General features: G+C 44.8%; 1 protein-coding gene across 11 annotated transcripts in view; it reads left to right on the top strand.

The window, feature by feature from the left end:
- LOC110537471 (autism susceptibility gene 2 protein) overlaps nt 1–14,245 on the top strand; it is a 488,828-nt gene that overhangs the window by 320,012 nt on the left and 154,571 nt on the right. The window lies entirely within an intron of this gene.

Raw genomic sequence — 14,245 nt, 5'->3', positions numbered from 1 at the left:
TAGAAAGCCCACACAACGAAGCTAGTTTTTATTGGAGCATGCACTGTCACACACAGACTAACAAACACACATTGGACAGTGGTAGCCAGTGGCCTAGAATAACACCACAAAGCCACATGAGGGAGGAATATGATCTGCTGTGCTGACTGATCCTCTCCAACTGACAGGACTACTGGATCCCCAAAGACCACTTCTGCCCCCCAGACACTGTGCTCTGACAGATTTACCCCACTCTCTGTTGTTTCTGACAACACACGGTAAAAGGATGGAGTTTAGTAGAGTTCCTATTCCTCTGTGACCTGAAACAGCTTTAAGGGGAGCTGGACTAGTAAATCAGTAAAGCCGCTGAGAGACGTTGGACAAACAGAACTAAGCAGTCAACCATATCTAACAACTTGACGGGGAAAGGAACATGTGGTGGCCAGATAAAGGCATAGTTTTGGCACAGTTGATATACAGTAGGTATAACCATACATGTCGACTTTAACCTTACATTAAAACATTATGCCAACAAGACATTTCAGATAAAGTACATTGAGACTAAGTTGGTTAACGGAAAATAGGTCAAAGGATTGGCGTTTGTTTACTACAGATGTATGAACACTTGGATTTCCATAGCGGCTAGTGTGTTGTTCAGTAAAATGGGTTTGCCCCAGTTCGCTAGGCAAGCCCAGCGTCATGTGTGGTCGTGGGTAGCTCTGTCTTTCAAAGAACTGAAGTCGACTCCCGATCTGTGACAATCACTATGACAACTAGAGCCTAGGGGACTGCACTCTGCGTTTCCCCACTGTAGGCCCAACACCAGTTAAAAAGAGATGGACCCACCACAGCACAAACACTGGAAACCATCTGAGTTCAGAAAGGAAGGACTACTGGAAAACATATTTGGGGGCTCAAAATGAATTTGAATGAAAATAGAATGTAATAATAGAATGTTTCACAACCCCAAGATGCCCCAATCCTTATCAAGTGGAACTGTACTGTTAATGGTGTTTGGAAGTTGAGGAAATAAACAGAAAAGTTAAGCGTATTAAAATCCTGACCCTTTTTAGCAGCCTGGTTTATCTAGGTCCAGCTCTATGTGTTCCCTTCAGGGGTTCTCCTCCAGTTGAAGTCTAATTTACCAAAGTTTCAAGCTGTTGTCCAACAGCGGCTTGTTGACATGGATTTGGAATAGCATGGTAGGGCTCCAGCCTCTTAGCACGCCATTCACTGCCATCGGCCCAAGCCAGCCCTTTCTGTCAGCCCAACATGGAAATGTCTTTCTGTCAGCCCAACATGAAAATGTGTTTCTCTCAGCCCAAAATGGAAATGTCTTTCTGTCAGCCCAACATGGAAATGTCTTTCTGTCAGCCCAACATGGAAATGTCTTTCTGTCAGCCCAACATGGAAATGTCTTTCTGTCTCAGCCCAACATGGAAATGTCTTTCTGTCAGCCCAACATGGAAATGTCTTTCTGTCAGCCCAACATGGAAATTACATTAGGGCTACCCCTACTATTTTTCCTCTTCTTGGTTTACTTGTATTTCTTTGATCCTCTGCCTTTTTTCACAAGGACGATGGTATTGTATTTATCTTAGCTGTTTTCCGGTTACCTAATAAAAGGTAGCACGCTCTCTCATCTTTTTGAATTGCACTGTCAAGCAAACAGACTCCTCTCCCCTTAACCCTCCACACGTGTGTCCAGGGAGAGGTAGAGGTGTTTGATGGACTGAGACGCCGGCATGGCTGCTGGTCCATAATGGGTCTGTTTATATGGGAGTTGGGATGTCAGATGGTTGGGACGCGGACCGCTGCCCTCCACCCGCCTGCTCCCATGCTCCTCCACTTAGCATGCTAATTAATCCAATCCAGAGGGCGGTGTCACTCATCCTGACCAGCACTATGCCACCCCCCTCCATCCCTCCCTTCGCCAGGGACGATCCCACTGGGCTCATCCCACTTTAATTGACCACGTTTTTCATGAGCGCACGCTGTCCCCAGTTCCCCAGGATTACGTTAGAGCCCGGTAATTCACCCAGCACGCCACCACCATGGGCACCGGGAGAGAGAGAGGAGGGTGAGATGGTCGGGGAGACGGAGGAACGTATACATGTACAAAACAAACAGACAGAGTGTTTATGAGGAGGAGGTGAAGGCAGGGGATCATTAGCAAAGGAAGGAGAGCTGGCGTTGGGTGCGTTTGATCTCTCTAATGGAAGAGCAAATGTAATTTAGCACGCTGCAAGTAATTTGTTTTAACAGTAAGGACGAGTTCCTTTTAATATAATTTCGCCTTGCATCATTCTTTTATATTAAATATTTTTATTTTGTACAAAGTGGATCTTTTACAAGCCTGCCGGCTCAAAGTCTAGCGCGCTGGCGGCAGCTTGACAACAACTAATGTTTATTCATCTTTGCTTGTTTGTATGTGGTGTAGACACAATCTTGGCAGAGTAACTCGACTGTGGCTTTTATTTGACTACGTCCTACATAATAAGGCTACTCTGATGTGCAGCGTGACAGCTACCTAATCACAATATAAAAGTAACAAATCAGTGTGTTTTGCCATTGGTAGTCTTATTGTTGTAAAGGCACATTTACATGGCTGCATCTGCTTGGGTGTGTTACAGTATGTCCTCCAGACACAGACTCCTCCACCAACCAATAAAATATATGCTACCAAAGTACTACAGTTAATACTACACATCTGTACTCTACTGCACCTTACTGTGGGGAATGGTATAAATAATAGGAGTATGATTAATATGGCATCATTTATTTACTTGAGGGATATTTTTTTCCTCGCACAATGTTTCCTAACTTACTCTTTCATATTAATGTTCTAAATGGCGTGTTTCAAGTCATCCCACACAGTAGGATGAAGGCTGCTCTGTTTCCCCTCGGTGCTACTCACTGAAGTTTATCTTGGCCTGTCAGGGAGCTGTCTGCTAATTGCTGCTGCAGTTCCGCCCATGGGATAGGAAAGCCTCCCCCTGCATGGAACCAGCGAGCCACCCAGGCAACTGGGCTGCTGTGTGGGTAAGAGATGAGCTGGAATCAGATTGAGAGGCCTGTACTAGTCTAGCGCCTAGTGCCGCTGCTGCTCTGAGCTGCCTTATCCTGCGTGGTTGCATCGCACCGCATGGAGGTTGAGCGCACATTCTTATTGGTCAGAGCTGTGGCTTATACAATCCTCTGACAGTGGATGTTAGATTAGGCTCCTCTGAGCATGTCTGAGCATGTGCAGAAGAGCAGCCATCTTGGATAAGGCTACAAAGAGGGAGCACCCTGTCACTTGGCTTGTAGTGTTGCTGAGGATTGTAGCACCATCATGTCATCATAATAGAGTGCAAAAGATTTGATATTAGAGATGTGATATAATGGTTTAAGCAATGCTGAATTTGTGGTTGAAAAATAATGTATATGCTGTAGGCTATAGAAGATTAATACAGAGTACATTTAGGACAAATGTGTAATATAGGAGGGAGAGTCTCTGCATGCACGTCGCCCCATCTGTGCTGCGATTCCTTCAAATATTCCAATATCACAGTTATTAAGAAAAAAACTTCCAACCTCCCCAAAGGAGCTTTGCTACAAGCAATTTCCCCGTGAAAAAAGCAGCAGCTGTATTTGTTCTAATGTGAATTGCAGTGAGGGAGTTGTGCTAGCCTATTGTGTGTCTCAGCTGTGTACTTGGCAGGGACTGTCTGTGGGGCTGTTAGCATTGACAGCTAGCTAGCGCTCTTCCTCTCCTCTTTATGGATCGGAGTGGAGGCAGATTGTTGGCAGAACAGGAGAGCCTCTCAGACTGGTGTCAGCTGGCTGGTGCTCCGCTCATCTTCTGAGCCTCCTCTTCCGTTCTTCCTGTTCTTTAATAGAACCAGGCATATAGAGGATCTTTATGGAGCCCGTAATGATACCTGGAGAATATACACACACACACACACACTATGGACTGCTGATTGTTATCTGTGTCAGCTGCATGGGATAGAGGCTCTGCGGCTGCAATGATGATGGAAATCCACAGACGTCATTTTAAGCTGGCGGTATGAATATTATTGGTTCGTATTCCAGGCCTTGGCTAATGACGAGGAAAATTCCCTAATAAAAACTTGATGTGATGGGCAACGACCCACAGGGTAACGAGTGACGGTGAAAGTTAATAGTGTGCCGTCAGGTGTGAGGAGCTAAGTGATTAGAGGCCTGCCAGACAGAGCACCTAATCCCACCCTCAGCTCTGTGAGGGGGGAGGTGGGGGCAGAATAGGAAGTACGCACAGGGTTAAAATGTGAATTTTGCCTACAACAATTAAATATCTAATTAAAAATGGTTGTCCACATTTACCTTTCCTCAGCCAACAACACGAGTAACCAACAGCAAAGTCAGACAACCCCATAGTAGAATAGTTTACCTTTTCAATTGATCACCTTGTCGCATTCTATGCAAGAAAAAATACTTGAGATGCTTTCAAATTGCAAGTGCAACAGGGCTAGAATGCATGCCCAGTCATTGCACAACATTTCTTAATGCAGTATTAGAAAAAACAAACATTTTAAAGCTGTTTTAATGGCCTCTGTTAAAAACGGAGGATCACAGCTTTGTATTCCACCTACATTTATTTCTCAACTCCAAACTGCACCAATTTACTACCAGAGTTTTTAGCAACAGTTATTTTGGCGAATTAGAGCTAAATGTAACACGACTGTTACATTTAGCAACCGCTTTTCACAGCATTTTATGTTTCATTTCAAAATAAAAATACATATTTAACCTTTATTTAACCAGGAAAAGCCCATTGAGACCAAGAGTCTCTTTTTCAAGGGAGACCTGGCCAAGAAGGCAGCAACAATCAATACATTACAGAATTAAAACATACAACAATACAATACAACAACACGATCCAGCATAAAAAAAAGCATTTACATCAAAAAGTCTCCCATCAAAATGTTAAATTCATTCCGTGGATTATTCCATGCCTCTGGTGCACAAGAAGAGAAGGCAGTCTTGCCTAATACTATAAATGTCCTGGGGACTTAAAGTAGCAACCACCTAGCAGACCGGGTATGGTAACTGCTGGTGGTGAAGGAGACCAGACTACAGAGGTAAAGAGGGAGTTTACCCAAAAGGGCTTTGTAGATGAACACATACAAATGTAGCTTTCTGCGCATATAAATATAAAATGGTCCAACCTACCATTTGGTACAAGGTGCAATGGTGGGTGAGTGACTTGGCATTTATATTAAAGTGCAAGGATGCATGATAAACAGAATCCAGTCTCTGTAAGACTGAGGAGGCTGCATGCATATACAACAAGTCACCATAATCAATTACAGAGAGAAAAGTGTCCTGAACAATATTCTTTCTAGCCATAAGTGGGATTGAAGCTTCATTACGAAAATGAAAACCCAATATCAATTTAAGCTTTGTCACAAGATTATCCACATTAACTTTAAAGGACAATTTGTCATCCAACCAAATACCTATGTATTTGTAGGATGACACCTTTTTAATGGATAAGCCACCAGATGTGACCATGCTAAACTTCTCTGGCAGAGTTCTAGCTCTGGTGAAGGTCTTTAGTTTAGTTTTTTGTACATTCAAGACCAGTTTGAGGCCATAAAGGGAGGCCTGCAGTGACTGAAAACAGTCTGGAGCTCTTCAACAGCCTGAACCAGAGAAGGAGCACATGAGTATATGACTGTATCATCTGCATATAGATGTAAACTTGCTGGTTGCATCCCATTTCCCAAATTATAATTTATTATGAGAACAACACAGGAGCTTAAATGGAACCCTGGGGCACACCTCTATTAATCTCAAGAAGCTAGACATGTGATTGTCAGTATATGCACATTGTTCTGTCAGAAAAATAGTTCCTTAACCAATTTCTTGCCCCTTCACTGAGACCAATGTTAGAGTCTAGCTAGCAACAATTCATGGTCAACGGAATCAAAGGCCTTTGATGAATCTACAAACAGAGCAGAACAATGTTGCTTTTTATCAAGTGCATTAATGATGTTGTTTGCCACGGCCATAGCTGCAGTTGTGGTGCTGTGCTCCCGATCTAAAGCCAGACTGAACCCTGCTCAGTATGTTCTTTTCAATTAAGAAGTGTTTTAACTGTGAGTTCACTATGGATTCATAGACTTTGGCCAGGACAGGGAGTTTAGAGATAGGACGATAGTTATTAGCATCTGAGGGACTCCACCCTTCAGTAGTGGGAGGACATAAGCTGATTTCCAAATGCTGGGTATGGAATTGGTCAAGAGACTCAAGTTGAAAATGTGAGCCACAGGTTCAGTAATAATACCAGCTGCTATCTTTAAGAGGTAGGGTTTGCGTGCAGTAACAGGATAAAATATAATTTGCCAATGACTTCAAACCAAAGACTTCCGATTAACTGAATTGTACATATATTTTTTTTAACTATACCTTTTTTAATTAGCATATCCTTCTAGTCAGATTTAGTCAGATGCATTCTATTATGAGTTGAAGTCTTTATACATGAACCTGAACACATGCAGCAAATGAGGCTGATATTGACATAATCACAGTATGCATGTGACCTCTGTCTGTGTGTTAGAATAGATTGCTGCAGTAAAGATGCCAACTGACATCAATGCTAATTAATGTATGCCATGTGTGCACTAATTAAAATTTACACCAAGTGGACCTGTCTCAGGGGATGTGCTAAAATGGCGCAAACAATACATTTTGATGTATGTAATTGTCTCAAAATCCTTCCATTCGGCTTTGATTAAGCCAGCATCTGCTTGGCGCCCCAACTCCCCAACTAGGTTACGTTGGACAAGACAGGAAAACGGGGTGCAGGTGTGATGCTGTGTGTGTGCGTGTGTGTTTGTGCATGTGTGTGTGTTTGTGCGTGTGTGTCTGAGTGTGTGTCTGTGTGTGTGTGTTTCTATTTAAATCCTTTAACCTTCAGTAAATGCTTCCCACCTTGAGGCACCCCCTACACACCTCACCGCACCACCCTTCCCCACACCGTGACTGAGAGAACCATGTTGAGATGCCTCTTCACACCTCACCACACCACCCTGCCCCACACCGTGACTGAGAGAACCATGTTGAGATGCCTCTTCACTCGGAGATGTTGAACTTGGAGTTTGTGTGTAACAGATGGATTTGTTGCCTGCTGATAGAGAAGCGGAGTGCCCTCCACCTCCCCTCCTCCCCCTCCCAGTCCCTGGTAGGGTGGGCGGGCGGGGGCTGGCAGGCGGGGCCCACCCCTGTAGATCAGCTGAGTGCTGTGCCCTGCGGCACCATCTGTCTGTGCCAAGCACCACTTCAGGGCTCTGTCGGCACATCTGCTGAGGAGAGCAGCTTAACTGACAAGTTATTTTAAAGAATGACACCACCTCCTCCCGACATGCACGCAGATACCAACACACACACGTGCACCCACAGACACACGTCTACACCTTCTCTACCCCCGCAGCCCATCTTTTTACCCCAGGCGAAATATGTCTGTGTATGGTGTGTGTGTGTGTATGATTCCCCTTTGCAAAGAGGTGCCTGGCCTTTCAAGCATTCATCTTTTACACTTCTGAGCTAACACCTCCAAATGGAATCCCTTTACACACACACAGATCCCGCTCTCTAATTTGCCATTATTGGTGTTGTTCTAATGTAAACCATAAGAGATTAACCAATATAGACATAATAATAAAAAATAACCTCATCCAAGAAAGTTCTCTCTCTCTCGAATGCTCTTTCAATAAGCCTGGGCAGATTCCAGAGGAAAACAACTTTAAAGGAATGCGCCTAATATTGCACTCTCGGGTATTGAAACCAGAGGTCATAGACTATAAAGCTCTTATTATTTTATAGAGGGTGATTTTTTTTTCACCCTCTCTCCATCCCTCCTCTATTCCAATGTGTTCAGTTCGCGGTCAAAATGAATGTTGTCTGGATAAAGTTGTACATTTGAAAGAAAATTGCTTTCAGATGTTGGCCTGCTGCAATTGGATAGGGGTGGACGGGCGGGCGGGCGGGCGGGCGGGCAGGCGATCTGGCGAGTGGATCAGGCCTGGTTATATTGGGCCAGACAGCAGACAGCTCCTCCCTCTCCGTTCTCTCCCTCTGACGGGAGGGACACACTTGGCCATTGGAGGAGACGTTAGCCTTATGTCACAGACTGTCTGAAGCACTCCAGCTAGTAGGGGTGGTTGTCATTTTTTCTCCATACTTTATATGACAGCTAGACATCAAGCAGATGCTGGGGAAATTAGCTGTTAGATGCCATAGTTACAGACCTTGGCTTTATTTTAATGACCCACCCTAGTCAGACATGTCATGTTGAATTTCCTTCCATTTGGGAACCCAGTGTTTTTGTAAAACTGTCATTTTAAGAATATATTGTCGGGGAAATGCAAGGTTATTCAATGTTTTTTCTGGATTAGGAACATGGAGATAAAATTACCTGAGGTCTGGGTTTATTTTAAATGCATTCCACCTTGATCCCTTTAGCGTGATTCGCTAGTGCAGTTGGTATCATTTAGCTGTTAATGTAAGTATGTGAAACAAATTAGCCTGATTTAGATTAAGAGTTATTAGCATAAATAATGTTTACCGGTATATTGTGCCGTTCAGTTCACACCCAATATTCCTCTGAGTTAGAAGCTAAAGTTACAGTTGGGCTTTGTCATTGAGAACTATGGTAGCCTAATGGCCAGGGTACCTGGAGGAAGTGGATGTTTGATTTGATTTGCACAGGCCTTTGGTGTGTCTGTCTGGAGAGGCCTGTCTGACTGGACAGTATATCTGCTTCCTATCTCCAAGACGGATGGCCCAGTGTCCTGTTGTCGACAATGAGAAAAACTCTCTTTCTCTTCCTTCCTTTCTCTCCCTTATTTCCTCTCTCTTTCTCTCTGTCGGAAGTGAAGGTATTATCATAATAGTTAGACATTTGAATTGGCAATCCACTCTCTCAATTTTATTTTGATAGAAACTAATTTGTAAGTCTGTCCTGTTGGCCCAGTCTGCTCCAGTCCTCAGTCCTGACTGTGATCCATGTGTTGTAAACCCTGAGCTCATCAGTCTCCCCCTACTACCAGGGTGGATTTGCCATTTTCTGTTCCTCAGCTCACAGTGGTGGTACTTGGACAGGGACAGACTGGCAGGCTGGCAGACTGTGCCCTGCGTGGGCATGGGGATGTGAGAATGAGCATGGCACGGATCCCTGCCATCTTCACCACCATCACCTCTATTCCCTGTGAATAACACGCCAGTGCCCAGCCCAGTGGTAGGCCCGGCACACCGCCATATTGTGGGAGGGAGGCATGAGGAGGGAGGGAGGCAGGGAGTTAAGGGGAGGGAGGAGCGGGGAGGCGCAGGCCCGGACTCAGACGCCTCCATGGCAGGCAGGCTTCCCTTCCGCTCTGCTCTGCAGGGAGGAGCGCGGGGCTCGAAGATGGCAATCAAGCCTTGATTTGCCAACACATTTCCAATGATTAAAATGTAATTAGCACAAGCGAGCGCCTCCTCCCTAGCTAATTTCCATGCACACTGTGACAGGCAGGCGGTCGGCGGCGTCCGGGCCCCAGCAGCAGATGGAAGAACAGGCAGCGGGAGGGGAAAAAACCATTTTGCCATGCGACTGTTTGCATCAGAAAACCATCAGGACGCGCAGCTTTACTCTGGGAGGGACCAAAAAGGAAGAGGAGCCCTTGACAGCGGCACATCAAAGTGGCACCGTCTGAGATGACTCTGGCAATGGCTTTTCACGTTTCAAGTTTTAATGTCACATGCACAAGTACAGTGAAATGCCTTTCTTGCAAACTCAAAACCAAACAATGCAATAATCATTAACAATATAATACTAGAAAAAAACTAACGAGAAATAAGAAACATGAAATACACAAAGTAAGTAAGTAAGCATACTGTATACAGGAAATACATAAAAAGTCAGTTCCAATACCATATTTTTTTGCAGGGATACTGGAGTGATGGAGGTAGATATGTAAGGTGACTAGGCAACAGGATAGAAGATAAACAGAGTATCAGCAGCTTGTATGTGAGTGGGTGTACGTGTATGTAGAGTCAGTATAAATGTATGTGCATATTATGTGAGTGAGCAAATGATGGAGTGAGTGTTTGTGTGTGTGTTGGAGTGACAGTGTGTGTGAGTATGTTGTGCCCTGTGACTGTGCATAGAGACAAAATCCTGAAATAAAAGGTCAATAAGATACAAGGTAAACTCGGTCCGTGTAGCTATTTTGATAGCTATATATCAGTCGTATTGCTTGGGGAAAGAAAAAATTCAAGAGCCTGTTGGTGTCAGACCTGATGCACCGGCACCTCTTGCCGTGCGGCAGCAGAGAAAACCGTCTATGGCTTGGGTGATTTTCCGGACCTTCTTTAAACACCGCCTGATATAGAGGTCCTTGATGGCAGGGAGCATGACCCCAGTGATGTACTGTGCTGTCCGCCTGCCATCCTTCATGCTGCTGTCCCACTAGCTTCCAGGTGGGCAGGCAGACAGACAGGCCTTTCTATTTATCCTTTATTCAACCAGGAAGTCCCTCAGCTTTAACCCCTTCAGTGATTCTGCAGGAAATGTGGCCCAGGACGATAACCATCCCCAGTCCTCAGCTCCACTGGCCCTTTAAATGAAGCAGATATCAACGGTACTGTCATAAATTCTAGGGTCATGGACAGTGACCAGCGGCACCTCGGGCTAATACCAGACTAGGGATGGCATGGCACAATGCCCATCCATGTTGAAGAAGTTGACATTTGATAGAATATTAGATCAGAGGCTAGTGCTGATGTTAGAGATGTGAAATTAGAATAAACCCCCTTCAGCATGCCTCTCTGAATGGTTGTTGAGGAATGATATTTATTTGATTGACGTAGCATCTGTCTGCATTTGATAAACAGTGCATTTGGAACCACAGATTCCATGATTTCAGATTCTATGCCTAAACGTTTTGTATCTCAGTAGATACAGTACACACCATGGCGTGCATCTCTCTCACACATCTCTGTTTGATGTGGTGGGCAAGACTCCTTATGACAATAGTTGTTTCTGTTGGGGAGTTTGGCAGAGCCAGACACAGACAGACACTGCTGTTGCTTATGAGAGGAGAGCAGAGCAGAGCTAGCTGAATCATTGACAATTCAGGACATCTCTCCTCATGTTCCCTGTCTGTTCTCTGTCTCCTATGTCTATTGGGCTGATATTACTCTCAGCTGGAGTCTACAGAGGCTTACGGACACAGAATAATTTTCTCCTACTCTGAGTCCGATATAAACAACAGCCTTGATGCTTGGACACATTGTAGGGAATGTGTAAGTGCACTCAGCCAAATGGAGGGGTGGAGGTGGTGGGAGAAGGGGTCATGGAGGGGCAGTCGGGGTAATCAGAGGTTCACCGGATACAGGGCAACATCAACAGCTCTTAGCGCTGAGGGTAATGTTTGACAATCCTCTGTTACTTAACCTATACACTGAGGTCTGGGGACTGGGTTATACAGTATAATGCTAGGGCTGTGTGAATACCACTGGGCCTGGCTAGAGTATTGCTTTCTAGGGCTGCTGCCCTCCTGTTTTTTTTTTCCATATTCATGCCCTAGTTTTTTTTGTTTTCCTTCTGAAATAGTTTCTGTTATTTCTCCTATTTACAGTACTGTTTTTATATTGCACTAGATTTCACTGCTTTTGCTAGTATACTATACCTACTCCTTTTCATGAGCAATCATCATTTAAAACCCTTTCAAATAATTATAATGTACACTGAACAAAAATAGAAACACAACATGCAACAATTTCAATGTTTTTACTGAGTTACAGTTCATATAAGGAAATGTCAAATTCCATACATGATGTTGGAGGCCGCTTATATTAAAGAAATGAACATTCAGTTCTCTGGCAACAGCGCTGGTGGACATTCCTGCAGTCAGCATGCCAATTGCACATTCCCTCAAAACATCTGTGGCATTGTGTTGTGTGACAAAACTGCACATTTTAGCTTGGCCTTTTATTGTCCCCAGCAAAAGGTGCTGTTTAATCAGCTTCTTGATAAGCCACGTCTGTCAGGTGGATGGATTACCTTGGCAAAGGAGAAATGCTCACTAACAGGGATGTAAACAAATTTGTGCATGACATTTGAGAGAAATAAGCTTTTTGTGCGTATGGTACATTTCTGGGATCTTTTATTTCAGCTAATGAAACATGGGACCAAGACTTTACACCGTTGCGTTTATATGTTTTTCAGTATAGAATAATGTAATATAATAATGAAATAAAATGCCTACCTGTCATGTCTGTAATCATCCAACTTTCAAATGTGCAACCATAACAGTACTGTAGTTGAGATGTGTCATAATCTGTGGCTCACAGTGATACTATCCAGCTCTCTACTGTGCCTCTGTATTTCAACATGGGACTCAGTATATGGAAAAGAACACAGTAGAATTGCCAATGATGGTGCTCCTCTCTCCGAGTCACACTGCATAACTGCATATTAACGCACCATGATCACTAATCAGTGACTGACGGCTCCCTATGTCACAGATGTTTTTATCTTTTTAGTGTTATTATTTTGGGTTGCTTTTCCCTGTGTAGTGCAGTGAGTGTGAGGGAGCGTGGCGTCTTGTGCTTAAAGGACGTACAAATTGCCTGCCCTTGCCTGTCAGTCTTGATCTCAGGCTTTCTTACTTTGCTCATTATAAAGGTATTTCCATTTTATTACGTTTTCTCTTTTTCCTCTCTCCCACTCCCTTTGTACGGCGGAGAAATTAGCATACCTCTATTCTCGGGGAAAGAAGTAATGACAGCAATTTATTTTTCTCTTCTCTTCCCCCACTAGCTGTGTGAGTCTCGTGTAGTGGCACCTGCAGAAGCGACAGGCGAAGAGATGAGAAGCGAAAGAGAGCAGTTGATTAAATCATCATCAAGTCGCGCCGCTAGAAAGTCAATTCTGCTCGCCGTCTACAATGATATCCTTTTATCTTAAAGTAATGAGCTATGGCACTTTTGCATCGGGTAATACGATGACTTCTATTAGCGTGTTCCATTTGCTCCACAAGCAAGGCCAAGTCATTCCAGCCTGCTTCTATCTCGGCAATCAGAGCAATTGGCTGCACAGGCAGGCAGAGGAATGGAAGGGGGGAAGAAAAGAAACAAGAGAAAGAACGAAAGACAGAAAGCCTGGAGGCGTTTTTTATGGATCACAACACAGTGGAAAAAAAGAAATGTCCCCATTATTTGAACTCCTCGCCTGCCTGTCTGCTCTGCTTGGTGTGCTCTGCACAGAGACTGCAGGGACTAATGAGTCCTGGGTCACATTACTCTCGTCACAGTCTGAAGGCTTAAACACATGGAAGTAGTTCAGACAGTAATACAACTCATCATATCCTGTCTGCTCTTGCATTAACTCTGTGTGGGAGTCTGTTGCTCTGTACCGTGCCGTGAGAGATGCGCCGACAGACCCCTTTATTCACTTACTGGAGTAAATATATACACGTAGTTACAGTTAGCATGCATGGTTTGTAGAATGTAATGTAATAGCGTACATTAGCCTTGTTTATGTTTCCAGCTGACAGGCTATGTAGCCTACATTTGGCTGTTGGCTTGGCTCTCTGTGTACTGTGTATTAACGCAGGGGGGAAGGAAGGAGTGATAGAGAGAGAGTGTTTTCTCAGTGCGTTTATTGCCTCTGCATAATTTATGAGGTGCTGGAGCTGACCGTCATGGCAGTGTGCCGGGGGCTGGCCCCTGGGGCTGTGTGGTACAGGCCCGAAAATTGGATGCCCTGCTCCTGCTGAGCTCACAGTGCAGTGCGGGCCCCTCTCCCTCTCCACTGGTCGAGTCAGCCAGGGGAATACAGAGCCAGAGGCCCAGCCTGCCTTCTACCTTTGAACTCAGCAGGCAGCAGGGATCCGGCTCAACAGAAAATAAAAAATAAAAAGCACCAGGCTTAGGCAGGCAGGGGCCCGGCCCCCACCGTGGCCTGGCTCCCAGCGCTGTCAGTCAATCACCCCATACTGTGCTGGCACAGGGATAAACCCTCTGTGCTTTAATCGACACTACCCCCCCCCCCCCCCCCCGCTTCACACACAAACACTCACACACACACACACACACACACACCCAGTGCCTTCTTCATTACCGACTCCAGTGCCTCCCCGCTCCTCGGCCATATGCACAACTTCGAGGGCCGCCGGCCGCCCAGCATCCCGCTAATTAGTTGATAAAGAATTAAGTGAACCTTGAAATTGAAATTGGGGAAGAAAAACTGAAA

The sequence above is a fragment of the Oncorhynchus mykiss genome, chromosome 12, assembly GCF_057628025.1.
Source record: "Oncorhynchus mykiss isolate SJ-2025 chromosome 12, ASM5762802v1, whole genome shotgun sequence".
Lineage (NCBI taxonomy): Eukaryota > Metazoa > Chordata > Actinopteri > Salmoniformes > Salmonidae > Oncorhynchus > Oncorhynchus mykiss.
Note: the sequence above shows the minus strand (reverse complement) of the source record. Positions and strands in the feature narration are given on the sequence as shown.